Source organism: Oryx dammah, unplaced genomic scaffold, assembly GCF_014754425.2.
Source record: "Oryx dammah isolate SB20612 unplaced genomic scaffold, SCBI_Odam_1.1 HiC_scaffold_9, whole genome shotgun sequence".
Classification (NCBI taxonomy): Eukaryota; Metazoa; Chordata; class Mammalia; order Artiodactyla; family Bovidae; genus Oryx; species Oryx dammah.
In genome coordinates, this window is record NW_024070193.1 from 60049678 (window position 1) to 60066294 (window position 16617).

A 16617-nucleotide genomic window follows, 5' to 3' on the forward strand; every position below is an offset into this window, starting at 1 on the left:
TAAAGGAAGCAGAAGATATTAAGAAGAGGTGGCAAGAATACACAGAAGAACTGTACAAAAAAAGATCTTCACGACCTGGAGAATCACGATGTTGTGATCACTCACCTAGAGCCAGACATCTTGGAATGTGAGGTCAAGTGGGCCTTAGAAAGCATCACTACGAACAAAGCTAGTGGAGGTGATGGAATTCCAGTAGAGCTATTTCAAATCCTGAAAGATGATGCTGTGAAAGTGCTTCACTCAATATGCCAGCAAATTTGGAAAACAGCAGTGGCCACAGGACTGGAAAAGATCAGTTTTCATTCCAATCCCAAAGAAAGGCAATGCCAAAGAATGCTCACACTACCACACAATTGCACTCATCTCACATGCTAGTAAAGTAATGCTCAAAATTCTCCAAGCCAGGCTTCAGCAATACGTGAACCGTGAACTTCTGATGTTCAAGCTGGTTTTAGAAAAGGCAGAGGAACCAGAGATCAAATTGCCAACATCCACTGGATCATGGAAAAAGCAAGGGAGTGTCAGAGAAACATCTATTTCTGCTTTATTGACTATGCCAAAGCCTTTGACTGTGTGGATCACAATAAACTGTGGAAAATTCTGAAAGAGATGGAAATACCAGGCCATCTGACCTGCCTCTTGAGAAACCTATATACAGGTTAGGAAGCAACAGTTAGAACTGGACATGTAAGACAGACTGGTTCCAAATAGGAAAAGGAGTACGTCAAGGCTGTATATTGTCACCCTGCTTATTTAACTTATATGCAGTGTACATCATGAGAAACGCTGGGCTGGAAGAAGCATAAGCTGGAATCAAGATTGCCAGGAGAAATATCAATAACCTCAGATATGCAGATGACACCACCCTTATGGCAGAAAGTGAAGAGGAACTAAAAAGCCTCTTGATGAAAGTGAAAGTGGAGAGTGAAAAAGTTGGCTTAAAGCTCAACATTCAGAAAACAAAGATCATGGAATCTGGTCCCATCACTTCATGGCAAACAGATGGGGAAACAGGGTCAGACTTTATGGTTTTGGGCTCCAAAATCACTGCAGATGGTGATTGCAGCCATGAAATTAAAAGACGCTTCCTCCTTGGAAGGAAAGTTATGACCAACCTAGATAGCATATTAAAAGCAGAGACATTACTTTGCCGACTAAGGTCTGTCTAGTCAAGGCTATGGTTTTTCTAGTGGTCATGTATGGTTGCGAGAGTCGGACTGTGAAGAAAGCTGAGTGCCAAAGAATTGATGCTTTTGAACTGTGGTGTTGGAGAAGACTCTTGAGAGTCCCTTGGACTGCAAGGAGATCCAACCAGTCCATTCTAAAGGAGATCAGCCCTGGGTGTTCTTTGGAAGGAATGATGCTAAAGCTGAAACTCCAATACTTTGGCCACCTCATGAGAAGAGTTGACTCATTGGAAAAGACTGTGATGCTGGAAGGGATTGGGGGCAAGAGGAGAAGGGGACGATAGAGGATGAGATGGCTGGATGGCATCACTGACTCGATGGACGTGAGTTTGAGTGAAGTCCGGGAGTTGGTGATGGACAAGGAGGCCTGGTGTGCTGTAGTGCATGGGGTCACAAAGAGTCAGACAGGACTGAGTGACTGAACTGAACAGAACCAAAAGGAAATTAAGAAGACTATTCATTTATATTAGCATCAAACAGAAGAAAATAATAACATTTAGGAAGCAACAAGGTAAAGGACATATACAGTGAAAACTATAAAACATTGCTAAAAGAAATTAAAGGATGCATAAGCAAATGGAAAGACAGTCTAAGTTCACATTGCAAATCTTAATATTTTTAAGATTATTGATATTACCAAATAAACCTACCATTTCAATCAAATCCTTATCAAAATCCCAATGATGGTTTTAGCAGAAATGGAAAAAAAAAATTCTAAAATTTATATAGAATCTCAAGGGACACTGAATATCCAAAACCATTTTGAAAAAGAGCAAAGCTGGAAGACTTGCCCATCCTGATTCAAAACTTAGTATTAAGCCATAGTAGTCAAAATTGTATAGTACTGACAAATGACCTACATATATAGACTACCCGAATAGAATATATAGCTTGGAAGTAAAACCTCAAATAAATGGACATTTCAATGAGGGAAAGGACAAGATTTTCACAAAATGGTGCTGAGAAAACTGGATATCCACATGCAAAAACATGATGTTAGACATTTACACCATATAAAAAAAATAAGGTCATGTGTGAGCTTGGACTGCTACAATAAAATGCTATAGACTGGGTAGCTAGACACTGTAAATTTAATTTTATCACAGTTCTGGAGCCTAGGAAGTCCAAGATTAACGTTCTGCTAAGCGCCTTCCTCTGCCTTGCAGATGACTGCAATTTACTCTGTGCTCACCAAGCCTTTACTCAATGTATATGGAGGGAGGGTGAAGGGGGCACTCTGATTTCTCTTCCACTTCTTATAAGGTCATTAAACCTGTAGGATTAGGACTCCACCCATTTGACCTCATTTATCCCTAATTACCTTTTAAAGATCATACCTCCAAATACATTGGGGGTTAGGACTTAAACATGAATTTTGGGGGAACATAAGTCAACCTAGGGCTTCCCAGGTGGCTCAGCTGGTAAAGAATACGCCTGCAATGCGGGAGACCTGGGTTCAATCCCTGCATTGGGAAGATCCCCTGGAGAAGGGAAAGGCTACTCATTCCAGTATTCTGGCCTAGAGAATTCTATGGACTGTATAGTCCATGGGGTTGCAAACAGTTGGACAGGACTGAGTGACTTTCATTTCACACTTTCATTAATTCAAAGTATAACAATTCCAAATGGATCCATGACCTAAATTTAAGACATAAAACTCCATAATTTTTAGAAGAAAATATAGTACATAAACTTCATGACATTGTATCTGACATTGGCTTATTGGATATGACACCAAAAAAATCACAGACAACAACAAAAAATAAATATAGACATGGATTTCATGAAAATTTAAAATATTTATATATCAAAAGACACCAAGAAAGTAAAAAGAAACTCACAAAATGGGAGAAAATATTTGAAAATAAAATACTAATCAGAGATTAATATCCATAATATATAAAGGACTGAAACTAAACAAGAGAACAACATGTTTAAAGAGTGGGTAAAGGACTTGAACAGGTGTTTCCCTAAGGAAGATAAGCAAAATCACTGATAAGCACATAAAACAATGTTCAACATCACTAATTATTCAAAAATATAAACTGAAATTATAGTGAAATAACTCCTCACACACATTAGAATTACTGCTATAAAAAGAAACAGTAAATAAGAAGTATCAGTGAGGAGGAGGGAAAATGGGAATTGTACACTGGTGGTAAGAATGCAAAATGGCACAGTTCAGTTCAGTTGCTCAGTCATGTCTGGCTGCGACCCCAAGGACTGCAGCACGCCAGGCTTCCCTGTCCAACACCAACTCCTGGAGCTTGCTCAAACTGATGTGCATCAAGTTGGTGATGCCATCCAACCATCTCATCCTCTTTTTGTCCCCTTCTATTCCTGCCTTCAGCTTTCCCAGTATCAGGGTCTTTTCTGAGGAGTCACTTCTTCGTATCAGGTGGCCAAAGTATTGGAATTTCATCTTCACCATCAGTCCTTCCAATGAATATTCAGGACTGATTTCTTTTAGGATTGACTGGTTGGATCTCTGTGCAGTCCAAGGGACTCTCAAGAGTCTTCTCCAACACAACAGTTCAAAAGTATCAGTTCTTCGGCACTCAGCTTTCCTTAGAGTCCAACTCACACATCCATACTTGACTACTGGAAAAACCACAGCTTTGACTAGACGGACCTTTGTCAGCAAAGTAACATCTCTGCTTTGTAATACGCTGTCTAGGTTTGTCGTAGTTTTTCTTCTAAGGAGCAAAAGTCTTTTAATCTCATGGCTGCAACCACCATCTGCAGTGACTTTGGAGCCCAAGAAAATAAAGTCTGCCACTGTTTCCGGCTATTTGCCATGAAGTGATGGAACCAGGGGCCATGATCTTAGTTTTTTGAATGTTGAGTTTTATGCCAACTTTTTCACTCTCCTCTTTCACCTTCATTAAGAGGCTCTTTTAGTCTTCTTCGCCTTCTGCCATAAGGGTGGTGTCATCTGCATATCTGATGTTATTGATATTTCTCCTGACAATCTGATTCCAGCTTGTACTTCATCCAGCCTAGTGTTTCACATGATGTACTCTGGATGTACATGTACACAACAGATCATGCCATCTGGTCCCATCACTTCATGGGAAATAGATGGAGAAACAGTGGAAACAGTGTCAGATTTTATTTTGGGGGGCTCCAAAATCACTGCAGATGGTGATTTCAACCAAGAAATTAAAAAACGCTTACTCCTTGGAAGGAAAGTTATGACCAACCTAGATAGCATAATAAAAAGCAGAGACATTACTTTGCCAACAAAGGTCCATCTAGTCACGGCTATGGTTTTTCCAGTGATCATGTATGGATGTGAGAGTTGGACTGTGAAAAGAGCTGAGTGCCGAAGAATTGATGCTTTGGAGCTGTGGTGTTGGAGAAGACTCTTGAGAGTCCCTTGGACTTCAAGGAGATCCAAGCAGTCCATTCTAAAGGAGATCAGTTCTAGGTGATCATTGGAACGACTGATGATTAAGCTGAAACTCCAGTACTTTGGCCACCTCATGCGAAGAGTTGATTTATTGGAAAAGACTCTGATGCTGGGAAGTGTTGGGGGCAGGAAGAGAAGGGGACGACAGAGGATGAGATGGCTGGATGGCATCACTGAATTGATGGACATGAGTTTGAGTAAACTCCGGGAATTGGTGATGGACAGGGAGGCCTGGCGTGCTGCAATTCATAGGGTCACAAAGAGTTGGACATGACTAAGAGACTGAACTGAACTGAACTCTGGATGTAAGTTAAATAAGCAGGGCGACAATATACAGCCTTGACATATTCCTTTCCCAAATGGGAAAATGACACAACTGCTGTGGAAAACAGTATGGTGGTTCCTCAAAATATTAAACAAAATTACCATTTAGTCCTTACAAATAGCTGAGAAAAGAAGAGAGGCTAAAGGCAAAGGAGAAAAAGCAAGATATCCCAATTTGAATGCAGAGTTCCAAAAAATAGAAAGGAGAGATAAGAAAGCCTTCCTCAGTGATCAATGCAAAGAAATAGAGGAAAAGATAGAATGGGAGAGACTAGAGACTAGACTTCAAGAAAATCAGAGATATCAAAGGAACATTTCATGCAAAGATGGGCACAATAAAGTATAGAAATGGTATGTACCTAACAATAGCAGATGAGATTAAGAAGACATGGCAAGATTACACAGAATAACTATACAGAAAAGATCTTCATGACTCAGATAACCATGATGGTGTGATCACTCACCTAGAGCCAGACATCCTGGAATGCGAAGTCAAGTGGGTCTTAGGAAGCATCTATGTGAACAAAGCTAGCAGGGGTGATGGAATTCCAGATGAGCTGTTTCAAATCCTAAAAGATGATGCTGTGAAAGTGCTGCACTCAATATGCCAGCAAATTTGGGAAACTCAGCAGTGGCCACAGGACTGGAAAATGTCAGTTTTTATTCCAGTACCAAAGAATGTTCAAACTACGGCACAACTGCACTCATCTAACACACTAGCAAAGTAATGCTCAAAATTTTCCAAGCCAGGCTTCAACAGTATGTGAACCATGAACTTCCAGATTTTCAAACTGGATTTAGAAAAGGCAGAGGAACCAGAGATCAAATTGTCAACATCTGTTGGATCACAGAAAAAGCAAGAGAGTTTCAGAAAAGCATCTACCTCTGCTTTATTGACTACGCGAAAGCCTTTGACTGTGTAGATCACAACAAACTGCAAAATTCTTCAAGAAATGGGAATACTAGACCCCCTCACCTGTCTCCTGAGAAATCTGTATGCAGGTCAAGAAGCAAAAGCTAGAACTGGACATGGAACAACAGACTGGTTCCGAATTGGTGAAGGAGTACATCAAGGCTATATATTGTTACCCTGACTATTTAACTTATATGCAGAATCCAGTTCAGTCGCTCACTCATGTCCGACTCTTTGCGACCCCATGAATCACAGCACAACAGGCCTCCCTGTCCATCTCCAACTCCTGGAATTTACTCAAACTCATGTCCATCAAGTCGGTGATGCCATCCAGCCATCTCATCCTCTGTCGTCTTCTTCTCTTCCGGCCCCCAATCCCTCCCAGCATCAGAGTCTTTTCCAATGAGTCAACTCTTCACATGAGGTGGTACTGGACTTTCAGCTTTAGCATCATTCCTTCCAAAGAACACCCAGGACTGGTCTCCTTTAGAATGGACTGGTTGGATCTCCTTGCAGTCCAAGGGACTCTCAAGAGTCTTCTCCAACACCACAGTTCAAAAGCATCAGTTCTTCAGCGCTTAGCTTTCTTCACAGTCCAACTCTCACATCCATACATGATCACTGGAAAAACCATAGCCTTGACTAGACAGACCTTTGTTGGCAAAGTAATACCTCTGCTTTTAATATGCTATCTAGGTTGGTCATAATTTTCCTTCCAAGGAGGAAGCGTCTTTTAATTTCATGGCTGCAATCACCATCTGCAGTGATTTTGGAGCCCCCCAAAATAAAGTCTGACACTGGTTCCACTGTTTCCCCTTCTATTTCCCATGAAGTGATGGGACCAGATGCCATGATCTTCGTTTTCTGCATGTTGAGCTTTAAGCCAACGTTTTCACTCTCCTCTTTCACTTTCATCAAGAGGCTTTTTAGTTCCTCTCCACTTTCTGCCATAAGGGTGGTGTCATCATCTGCATGTCTGAGGTTATTGATATTTCTCCTGGTAATCTTGATTCCAGCTTGTGCTTCTTCCAGCGCAGCATTTCTGATGATGTACTCTGCATAGAAGTTAAATAAGCAGGGTGACAGTATACAGCCTTGACGTACTCCTTTTCCTATTTGGAACCAGTCTGTTGTTCCATGTCCAGTTCGAACTGTTGCTTCCTGACCTGCATATAGGTTTCTCAAGAGGCAGGTCAGATGGCCTGGTATTCCCATGTCTTTCAGAATTTTTCACAGTTTATTGTGATCCATACAGTCAAAGGCTTTGGTATAGTCAATAAAGCAGAAATAGATGTTTTTCTGGAACTCTTTTGCTTTTTCCATGTTCCAGCAGATGTTGGCAATTTGATCTCTGGTTCCTCTGCCTTTTCTAAACCAGCTTGAACATCTGGAAGTTCATGGTTCACATATTGCTGAAGCCTGGCTTGGAGAATTTTGAGCATTACTTTACTAGCATGTGAGATGAGTGAAATTGTGTAGTAGTTTGAGCATTCTTTGACGTTGCCTTTCTTTGGGAGTGGAATAAAAACTGAACTTTTCCAGTCCTGTGGCCACTGCTGAGTTTTCCAGTTTTCTGGCATATTGAGTGCATCACTTTCACAGCATCATCTTCCAGGATCTGAAATAGCTCAACTGGAATTCCATCACCATTTGTTCATAGTGATGCTTTCTAAGGCCCTCTTGATGTCACATTCCAGAATGTCTGGCAGAATCGACAGTATATGCAGAATACATCATGCAAAATGCCTGGCTGGATGAAGCAAAAGCTGGAGTCAAGATTTCTGGGAGAAATATCAATAACCTCAGATATGCAGATGACACCTTCTAGGGAACTCAAGTCCCTGTCCAGGGTACATATGGCTGCAGCAAAGATAGTCTGATCCTTATTCCATTTAGGCTGCCACAGATCAGCTGCTTCACTCTGAGGCTCAGATGTTTCTCCTCTGAACCAAACAATTGCTCTTTTGTGGTGATCATACCCTTACTTCAGTTCCCCCACCCACCTAGGGGAGGTCCAGTCCAACTAACTCTCCCATTTCCCCCCCTACTTCCTTCATCCAAGTTTTGCATTGGTCTATATATTCCTTTCTGGTGGTTAGGTACTCCTGTCCACTTTCAGCTGGTGTTCTGCAAGCACTTCTGTGTCTCTGTTATGTATATTTCATTACAGCAAAAAATAAAAGACAATTGAGCCCATGACCACCGGAAACTTAATTTTTGATCTTGACAGTTTTGACAGCCTTGTGAATAATGGACTCAAATATCAAATCCAAGACTTGTTGTTGTTCAGTTGCTAAGAATGCCTGACTCTTTGTGACTTCATGGACTGTAGCATGCCAGGCTCCTCTGTCTTCCACATACTCCCAGAGTTTGCTCAGATTCATGTCCATTGAGTTGGTGATGCTATCTAATCATCTCATCCTTTGCTGCTCAGATCTTTAGTCTTTCCAAAAATCAGGGTCATTTACAATGAGTTGGCCATTCTCATTAGGGGGCCAAAGTATTGGAGCTTTAGCTTCAGCAACAGATCTTCCAATGAATATTCAGGGTTGATTTCCTTTAGAATTTACTGGTTTGTTCTTCTTGCTGTCCACGGGAGTCTATAGAGTGTTCTACAGCACCACAATTCAAAATCATCAATTCTTTGGTGTTTAGCCTTCTTTATGGTTGAACTCTCACATCTGTACATGACTACTGGGAAAACCATAGCTTTGACTGTATGCACCACTGTTGGCAAGGTGATATCTCTGCTTTTTAATACACTGTCTAGATTTGTCATGGCTTTACTTCCAATGAGCAAGAAGCTTTTAATTTCATGACTGTAGTCACCATCCAAAGAACAATAATAACAAAGGAGGGAGAAGAGCTGTACTCTGAAAACTTTAAAACACTGATGAAAGCAATCAAAGAAGACAAACAGATGGAGACATAGACCATGTTTTGCATTTGAAGAATTAATATTCTGAAAATGAATATACTACCCAAAGCAATCTACAGATTCAGTGCAATTCCTATCAATTACCAATGCATTATTCACAGAATTAGAACAAATAATTTTACAATGTTTATGGAAACACACAACACTTTGAATAGCCAAAACATCTTTAGAAAGAAAAACAGAGGTGGAGAAATCAGGCTCCTCAGCTTCAAACTAGATCACAAAGCTATGGTGATCAAGACAGTGTGGCACTGGCACAAAAGCAGAAATGTAGACCAATGGTACAGAATAGAAAACCCAGAGAAGAACTCACGCACCTGCGGCAACCTAATCTATGACAAAGGAGGCAAGAATATACAATAGAGAAGACAGCATCTTCAAGAAGTGGTGCTGAGAAATCTGGACAACTACATATAAAAGAATGAAATTAACACTACCTAGCGTCATACATGGGAGAAGGCAATGGCACTCCACTCCAGTACTCTTGCCTGGAAAACCCCATGGATGGATGAGCCTGGTAGGCTGCAGTCCATGGGGTCGCTAAGAGCAGCTTCACTTTCACTTTTCACTTTCATGCCTTGGAGAAGGAAATGGCAACCCACTCCAGTGTTCTTGCCTGGAGAATCTTAGGGACAAGGGAGCCTGGTGGGCTTCAGTCTATGTGGTCGCACAGAATTGGACATGACTGAAGCGACTTAGCAGCAGCAGCAGCAGCATCATAAACAAAAATAAACTCTAAATGGATTAAAGACCTAGATGCAAGATCATTCACTATAAAACTCTTAAAGGAAAACATAGGAAAAACACTCTTTGACATAAACCACAGCAAGATCTTTTTTTGACCTACCTCCTAGAATAAGAAAATAAAAACAAAAATAAGCAAATGGTACCTAATTGAACTTAAAAGCTTTTGCACAGCAAAAGAAACCAAAATAAGATGAAAAGATAACTGTCACAATGGCAGAAAATATTTGCAAATGAATAACATAAAAAGTTTAATCCCCAAAATATACAAATAGCTCATGGAGATTCATATCAAGAAAACAAACAACCCAATCAAAAAATGGATGCAAGGCTTAAGTAGATCTCTCTTCAAAGAAGACATACAGATGGCCAAGAAGGACATGAACAGATGTTCAACACCATTAATTATTACATAAATACAAATCAAAACTACAATGAGACACTGCCTCACAACAGCTATTGTAAAAATTCTCCAAACAATAAATGCTGGAGAGGGTGTGAAGAAAATGAAACCATCTTACACTGTTGGTGGGAATGTAAATTGATACAGACACTGTGGAAATAGTATGGCGATACCTTAAAAAACTAAACATAGAACTACCATATGACTAAGCAATCCCACTACTGGGCATATATCCTGAGAAAACCATAACTAAAAAAAAAAAAAAGTGGTAAGTGGATTAAACACACCAATCAAAAGACATAGACTAGCTGAGTGAATGAAAACATGTGCATGTATGCACTTTCACTTGCCATATCACTCTAACCTCCAAAATTGTATATAATTATTTTGTATTGTTAGGTGAACCATTTTTCCATTATGGCTCACAATTGCAATTATCTTTCTTTTCCCTGGCTATTGTTTATAAAAAATGATAAATTTTTTTTTACTATTGAGATTAACTATTATTCATTTTAATAGTATCTTGATTGGTCAGCAGAAAATGATATAACTCTATATCACTAAAACTACCATTTATAGAAAAACCTGTAATTACTTTTCAAAATCCAAATGTACATTAGAATTATCTTGGAATTTTTTGAAAAATATTAATGCTCAGGTATTATTTTTTCCTTCAAATCTCCAGATACAATTCTAATGAGCAGCCATGTTTAAAAACAACTGGACTGTATGATGATCTTTTACTTTTATCTAGTCTGTTTCACTTTTTCTATTCCATATTCAGTGCTCCCATTTCATTTAATCTATACTTTCCAATTTCTCGATCTCTTTTTTTGTTGTTCATTCTTAAGCCTTTATCAAGCTTAGTAGAAAGTTTTTATATACATATATATCTATAAATGCATGTATAATATAATATGTATGTTAGAAAACTTATGTTTGAGCATAAATAGAAACAATATAACATTAATTCCACTTGTTTGACTAAATATGAATAGAATGTTAGATTTCTAATTTTATTCACTCAAAACTTTGATATAGTTCTACTTATTTTGGCATCTAATATTACATCTAAAAGTCTAGAAAGCTATTATCTTAGTGATTTTTCTGGTCACCTGAGCTGCTCGGACCTGGGAAGGGCACAAAACGCAGGCCCAATTGAGCCTGTGCCTTTGTGGAGTACCTGAGAATCTGAACCTGAACCTGAGCAACTTAGACCTAGGAGGTACACACAACCCAGGGCCCGCCTCTGACAGTTCCCGGCAGAGCAACCTAGAGCCTGAGCAGTGTAGACCATGAAAGCACACACGCCCTGAGCAGGGGCAAACCCAGTGTGGCTGACACAGCAAGCACTCCCCACACACACCAGTGACATTTGTTTGCAGTGTTTCTCCCTCCCCACAGCAGGACTGAACAAGTGAGGCTGAAAAAGTGACCACCATCGCCCCCTGTGTCAGGCTGGAAATTAGACACTGAAGAGGCCCTCAAACAGAAGAAACTGAAATAAACAGAGGGAACTGCTTTGGAAGTGACAGATGCAACAGATTAAAACCCTGTAGTTAGCACCAACTACATAGGAAGGGGCCTATAGATCTTGCGAAGAAGTATCAGCCAGATCAAGGAACTATCTGAAAATGAACTGACCCCACACTGTTTGCAACAGCTCCAGAGAAATTCCTAGATATATTTTTACTATTATAATTTTTTAAATTAAAAAAATTTAAATTCTCTATTACTCCTTTAATTTTCATTTTTATAACCTACTATTACCCTGCAAAGAAAGACCCTATTTTTAAGGCAAACTTCGTGTATATATATATTTTATAATGGTAGTGACTTTTTTTTTTAAAATATTATATTTCTGAGAATCTAACATCTACTCTAGATTTTGAATCTTTGCTTTTTGGTATTTGTTGTCAATTTTGTACCTTTAAGAACCCAATCTTTAGTACCCATTTTGACTTGGGAGTGAGATTACTGGCTTCACTGCTCTCTCCCCCTTTGAACTCTCCTTTTTCTCCACCAGGTCGCCTCTATCTCCTCCCTCCCCCTTCTCTTCTCTACCCAACTCTGATTCTTTTTGTGTGTTCCGGGCTGTGGAGAACACTTAGGGAACTGATTACTGGCTGGATCTGTCTGTCTCCTTTTGATTCCCCCTTATATCCTCCTGGCCACCTCTGTCTCCCTCCTCCCTCTTCTCTGTGTAACTCTATGAATATCTCTGAGGGGTTCAGACTGTGGAGAGCACATAGGGAAGTGATTACTGGCTAGCTTGCTCTCTCCTCTTTTGCTTCCCTCTCTTCTCCTCCTGGCCACCTCTATCTCCCTCCTTCCTCTTCTGTTCTCCATGTAATTCCGTGAACCTCTCTGAGTGTCCCTCACTGCGGAGAAACTTCATCATTAACCTAGATGTTTTATCATTGGTGCTGTATAGATGGAGAAGTCTTGAGGCTGCTGTAAGAATAAGACTGAAAACCAGAAGCAGGAGGCTTAAGTCCAAATCCTGAGAACACCAGAGAACTCCTGACTCCAGGGAACATTAATCAATAAGAGCTCACCAAAAGCCTCCATACTTCATTACACTGAAACCAACCACCCCCCAAAAGCCAACAAGTTCCAGAGCAAGACATACCATGCAAATTCTCCAGCAACACAGGAATATAGCCCTGAGCTTCAATACACATGATGCCCAAAGTCACACCGAACCCACTGACATCTCCAAACTCACTACTGGACACTTCATTGCATTCCAGAGAGAAAAAATCCAGCTCCACCCACCAGAACACTGACATAAGCTTCCCTAACCAGGAAACCTTGACAAGCCACCCATCCAACCCCCCACACAGCATGGAACCTCCACAATGAAGAGGAACCACAAACTGCCAGAATACAGAAAGGCCACCCCAAACACAGCAATATAAACAAGATGAAAAGGCAGAGAAATACTCAGCAGGTAAAGCAATGGGATAAATGCCCACCAAACCCAACAACAGAGGAAGAGATAGGGAATCAACATGATAAAGAATTCAGAATAATGATAGTGAAAATGATCCAAAATGTTGAAAACAAAATGGATTTGCAGATAAATCGCCTGGAGACAACGATTGAGGAGATGCAAGAAAGGTTTAACAAGGACCTAGAAGAAATAAAAAAGTCAATATATAATGAATAATGCAATAAATGAGATCACAAACACTCTGGAGGGAACCAACAGTAGGATAACAGAGGCAGAAGATAGGATAAGTGAGGTTGAAGATAGAATGGTAGAAATAAATGAAGCAGAGAGGAAAAAAGAAAAAAGAATTAAAAGAAATGAGGGCAACCTCAGGGACCTCTGGGACAATGTTAAGTGCCCCAACATTCGAATCATAGGAACCCCAAAGGAAGAAGACAAAAAGAAAGGCCATGAGAAAATATTTGAGGAGATAGTAGTTGAAAACTTCCCTAAAATGGGGAAGGAAATAATCACCCAAATCCAAGAAACTCAGAGAGTCCCAAACAGGATAAATCCAAGGCAAAACACCCCAAGACATATATTAATCAAATTAACAAAGATCAAACACAAAGAACAAATATTAAAAGCAGCAAGGGAAAAACAACCAATAACACACAATGGGATACCCATAGGGATAACAGCTAATCTTTCAATAGAAACTCTTCAGGTGAGAAGGGAATGGCAGGACATACTTAAAATGATTAAAGAGAAAACACATAACCCAGATTACTGTACCCAGCAGAGATCTCATTCAAATATGAAGTAGAAATCAAAAGTTTTACAGACAAGCAAAAGCTGAGAGAATTCAGCATCACCAAACCAGCTCTCCAACAAATGCTGAAGAAGTATCTTCTCTAGACAGGAAACACAGAAAGGGTGTATAAATTCAAACCTAAAACAATAAAGTAAATGGCAACGGGAATCATACTTATCAATAATTACCTTAAATGTAAACACGTTAAATGCCCCAGCCAAAAGACAAAGACTGGTTAAATGGATACAAAAACAAGACCCCTATATATGTTGTCTGCAAGAGACCCACCTCAGAACATGGGACACATACAGACTGAAAGTGAAGGGCTGGAAAAAGATATTCCACGCAAATAGAGACCAAAAGAAAGCAGGAGTAGCAATACTCATATCAGATAAAATAGACTTTAAAATAAAGGCTGTGAAAAGAGATAAAGAAGGACACTACATAATGATCAAAGGATCAATCCAAGAAGATATGTTATAAATATATATACACCCAACATAAGAGCACGGCAATATGTAAGGCAAATGCTAGCAAGTATGAAAGGGGAAATTAACAATAATACAATAATAGTGGTAGAATTTAATACCCCACTCACACCTATAGATAGATCAACTAAACAGAAAATTAACAAGGAAACACAAACTTTAAAAGATGCAATAGACCAGTTAGATCTAATTGATATCTATAGGACATTTCACCCCAAAACAATGAAGTTCACCATTTTGTCAAATGCACATGGAACCTTCTCCAGGATAGATCACATCCTGGGCCATAAATCTAGCCTTGGTAATTCAAAAAAAATTGAAATCATTCCAAGCATCTTTTCTGACCACAATGCAGTAAGATTAGATGTCAATTACAGGAGAAAAACTGTTAAAAATTCCAACATATGGAGGCCAAACAACACACTGCTGAATAACCAACAAATCACAGAAAAAATCAAAAGAGAAATCATAATATACATAGAAATAAATGAAAATGAAAACACAACAACCCAAAACCTGTGAGACACTGTAAAAGCAGTGCTAAGGGGAAGGTTCATAGCAATACAGGCATACCTCAAGAAACAAGAAAAAAGTCAAATAAATAACCCAACTCTACACCTAAAGCAACTAGAAAAGGAAGAAATTAAAAACCCCAGGGTTAGTAGAAGGAAAGAACTCTTAAAAATAAGGGCAGAAATAAAAGCAAAAGAAACAAAAGAGACCATAGGAAAAATCAACAAAGCTAAAAGCTGGTAAAAGAATGAAACTGGAATACTTTCTAACACCATACACAAAAATAAACTCAAAATGGATTAAAGATCTAAACAGAAGACCAGAAACTATAAAATTCCTAGAGGAGAACATAGGCAAACACTCTCTGACATGTTACAGCAGGATCCTTTATGACCCACCTCCCAGAATATTGGAAATAAAAGCAAAAATAAACAAATGGAACCTAATTAAACTTAAAAGCTTTTGTACAACAAAGGGAACTATAAGCAAGGTGAAAAAACAGCCTTCAGAATGGGAGAAAATAATAGCAAATGAAGCAACTGACAAAGAATTAATCTCAAAAATATACAAACAACACTGCAGCTCAATTCCAGAAAAATAAACGACCCAATCAAAAAAGTGGGCCAAAGAACTAAATAGACATTTATCCAAAGAAGACATACAGATGGCTAACAAACACATGAAAAGATGCTCAACATCACTCATTATCAGAGAAATGCAAATTGAAACCACAACGAGGTACCATCTCTTGCCGGTCAGAATGGCTGCTATCCAAAAGTCCACAAGCAATAAATGCTGGAGAGGGTGTGGAGAAAAAGGAACCCTCTTACACTGTTGGTGGGAATGCAAACTAGTACAGCTACTATGGAGAACAGTGTGGAGATTCCTTAAAAATCTGGAAATAGAACTGCCATATGACCCAGCAATCCCACTGCTGGGCATACACACCAAGGAAACCAGAATTGAAAGAGACGCGGGTACCCCAATGTTCATCGCAGCACTGTTTATAATAGCCAGGACATGGAAGCAACCTAGATGTCCATCAGCAGACGAATGGATAAGAAAGCCATGGTACATATACACAATGGAATCTTACTCAGCCATTAAAAAGAATACATTTAAATAAGTTCTAATGAGGTGGATGAAACTGGAGCCTATTATACAGAGTGAAGTAAACCAGAAAGAAAAATACCAATAGAGTATACTAATGCATATATATGAATTTAGAAAGGTGGTAATGATAACCCCATATGCAAGAGAGCAAAAGAGACACCAATGTATAGAACAGTCTTTTGGACTTTGTGGGAGAGGGTGAGGGTGGGATGATTTGGGAGAATGGCATTGAAACATGTATATTATCACATGTGAAAAAGATCACCAGTCCAGGTTTGATGCATGAGACAGGGTTCTCAGGACTGGTGCACTGTGATGACCCAGAGGGATGGGATGGGGAGGGAGGTGAGAGGTGTGTTCATAATGGGGAACACATGTACACCCATTGCAGATCCATGTCAATGTATGGCAAAACCACCATAATATTGTAAAGCAATTAGCCTCCAATTAAAATAAATAAATAAATATTAAAAATTAAAATAAATAAAATTTTAAAAAATAATAAAAGGAAAAGAAAGAGTGAGACTAATAAAAATTTAAAAATAAAAATGAATTTTTTTGAATGAGCCTTGAAACTTCTAATCCAGTTCTGAGAATATAAAGAAATATTATGTTGTAAAGAAACAGGAAATTAACCTTTCATGGGGTTCGCAAAGAGTCGGACATGACTGAGCGACTGAACTGAACTGAACTGATAATAATTTATATATATATTATAAATTTTTAATTGATATGCACAAATACCAAATAATCTACATGAAAAGAAAATAATTTTAAATGTCTTATTACACCTAATCTACTTGTTTTGAGGAAAAGTTCATTAATCATGTTAC